The sequence below is a fragment of the Nematolebias whitei genome, chromosome 19 (genome assembly GCF_014905685.2).
Source record: "Nematolebias whitei isolate Nwh7 chromosome 19, NemWhi1, whole genome shotgun sequence".
In the NCBI taxonomy this organism is placed as follows: domain Eukaryota; kingdom Metazoa; phylum Chordata; class Actinopteri; order Cyprinodontiformes; family Rivulidae; genus Nematolebias; species Nematolebias whitei.
In genome coordinates this window covers 3,365,167-3,368,272 of record NC_056516.1, presented here as the reverse complement: position 1 = coordinate 3,368,272, position 3,106 = coordinate 3,365,167, and positions in this window count along the sequence as shown.

Here is a 3,106-nt window from a genome sequence, read left to right as displayed (position 1 = left end):
CTCACTGTGTCTCTGTCTCACTCGTCCTCACTGTGTCTCTGTCTCACACGTCCTCACTGTGTCTCTGTGAACTGTCCTCTCTCTAAATGTGTCTGTAGAGTGACATCAGTTTATTTTCTTGCACGTTTCTTTGACAGTTCAACATTTTGAGCCCAGATTGAAAATGTTTGTGCAGATTAAATTTACAGCTCTCACTTTGTGTTGTTGTGATGATGATGATGATGATGATGATGATGATGATGGTGCTCCTGCTGACTTGAGATGATGTCATTAATAAACAGTATAAATGTCAGTAAAAGTACTTTATTAAAGCTTGTTTTACATTTTACATATTTTATAATAAATTATTTGGAAATTTATTTTTGCACAGTTAACACTTATTTGTCATCTGTTATGATTTTAACTAGAAACAGTTTCATTTAAATGAACATTTTAATCAATGAATTACAGTTTTACAATAGTTGTCAGGCTACAATAAACTCAGTTATCAGGTACTTGGTGCCATAAAAAACTACAAATACAACAGTTATATTCAGTCTCTCTTGTAAATGAGTCCTCGTGGCTCAATGGAACTAACCTGTTTAAATAAAGGTTGAATTAATATCTTCAATAGAAATCAAGAATTCATCCAGATGTTCTGAGGGAAGCTGGAGCAGATCTGATGCTGGATGGAGGACAAGGTTTATCCTGCAGAGAACATCAGAAACAGCTTTATAACAGGAGTTACTCTGATCTTTTTTTAACGTTATAAAACACTGACATGGCTATATTGATCATTATATTCATATACTTTTTTCCTAACAAATATGTGTTTGCAGTCTCGTTTCCTTCTATAATGATAAATGTATCAGCTGCTTCTAAAAACACTTTGATAAAATGCATAGTCTGTGAAATAATCAATAATTTTGTTCGTTGCTGCTCAATAATTACTGAAAGACAGAGGTAAAGTAAGAAAAGATGATTTTAGTGTAGTGTTGCTCCAGCAGCCTCAGACTGACTGACAGGATGAACTGTTTGGAACTATTGGAGCTGCATGAACCACGTGACCGCGTATCGGCGAGTTCAAAGAGTGTCGCAGCTCTCTGTATAGGGCTCTGGTTTCGCCTTCGATCCGGAAGGCTTCATCAGTCAAGGAAACACACAACAAAACAAGATACGATGTTTTTAAATGAGGCCATATTTAAATTGTTTGGTGTTAATTTTCATGAAGGAGTGCGTGAGTGGCAGATTATTTTGAAGTTTCAGCCGGAACAGCTGATATTTGTTTCTACAGCGTCCACCACCCACTTGCACTTCTGAGCTGACGTGTCCAAGCGAGTTCAAACAAGTTAAAAGCGAGTTAAACAGCATTCAGTTCAACGCTGGTCTTCTGGTCATCATTAAACACAACGCAGAGTAAACTATAAGAAGAATAAAAATGAACTGACAGGTTGATATTATTTGGACCGAGCTGAATTAATATCCGGCCAAGTTCAACACAGTTACACAGCACGGTTTTTTCTTTGCTGGATTTGACTATCCTCTTCTGTTCAGCCCCAACCTCTTCACCTCCAGTTTTTCCTCAATAGACATTAAAGAAAATGGTTATTGATTATATAATCCACCTGTTTAAGATAATATTGCTCGCCATCGTGTCTACGCAGTCTACACCAAACCATGCCCACATACACTCTCGCTCGGCACATTACTGTACGTCCATCCTCATTGGATGAATCGTGTGGCTGTGGGCGGACCCTGGGCTGAACAAAATTAGTCCCCATGAGCCTCAAACTGAGGGGGCGTGACCAGACGTCTGTCAATCATTCTGAACCATGACAGAACAGTAACAGAACAGGGCTGTCAGAGTTTAGCCCTTTGGAACGACCCTGGGGATTTTCCTCAGGTGGTTTGACACCCGTTTGTTATAAATTTAACAAAAAGTGACATTATTTCTAAAATATATTTATTTTTAAGTTGTTTATTTTAACATCTTTATTATAAATCCCAGGAGGGAGGGCTTAGCCCTCCTAGCCCACTGATACCAGCCGTCACAGACTATTTTAGAGAGCAACAACAGGTTGTGTGTGAATAGAGCTGCTCCGATCCTGTCAAGCATCCTATGCCCCTCACACACATACACACACCATACCATACCATACCATACCAATTTATTTATAGAGCACTTAAAACAGCAACAAGGACAACCAAAGTGCTGTACAAAAGAAAACAAACATGCACAGCAGACAGGAAAACATAAAATAGAAATACAGATACAAATAGCAGCAGAAGCTAACTAAAATGGCCAACAGTGTCGAGTACAGACCGGACCAAAACAAATCACACCGTGTTAAAGGCAAGCGAATAGAAGTGGGTCTTCAAGCGAGACTTAAAGACTGAGAGTGTGGGAGCCTGCCGGACACTCAGTGGCAACTCATTCCACAGTCGTGGACCTGCAACAGAGAAAGCCCTGTCACCTCTGAGCTTACAACGGGTTTCTGGGACTGAGAGAAGCATCTGGTCTGCTGACCTCAGAGAGCGCGGTGGGACATATGGCTGCAGAAGATCAGTGAGATAGGATGGGGCGGAACTGTTCAGTGATTTAAAAACATACATGAGAATTTTGAATTGGATCCGAAGGTGAATGGGTAGCCAGTGCAGGGAGGCCAAAACTGGCGTGATGTGCTCTCTATAGCCTGTACCAGTTAAAAATCGGGCTGCAGCATTTTGGACCAGTTGTAGACGAGCAATGGAGGACTGACTGATTCCAAACAGAAGTGAATTGCAGTAATCAAGCCTAGATGTTATGAAGGCGTGGATCACTGTCTCAAGGTTCTTTTTGGAGAGTATAGGCTTCAGCTTAGACAGCCGTCTCAGCTGAAAAAAACAGGATTTGACCATCATGTTTACGTGACTGTTGAGTTTTAAGGACGGGTCCATTATCACCCCCAGATTAGTGACCTTTTGTTTCTCTAGCGGGGCTAGAGAGAAAAGGTCAATGTCATGGTTCATGAGTGAGCCACTGGGATGGAACAGCATGACTTCAGACTTCTTCTCATTGAAGCTTAAGAAGTTTAAAGCCATCCAGTCCCGGATGTCAGCCAGGCAGTCAAGAAGAGGCTGAATAGAG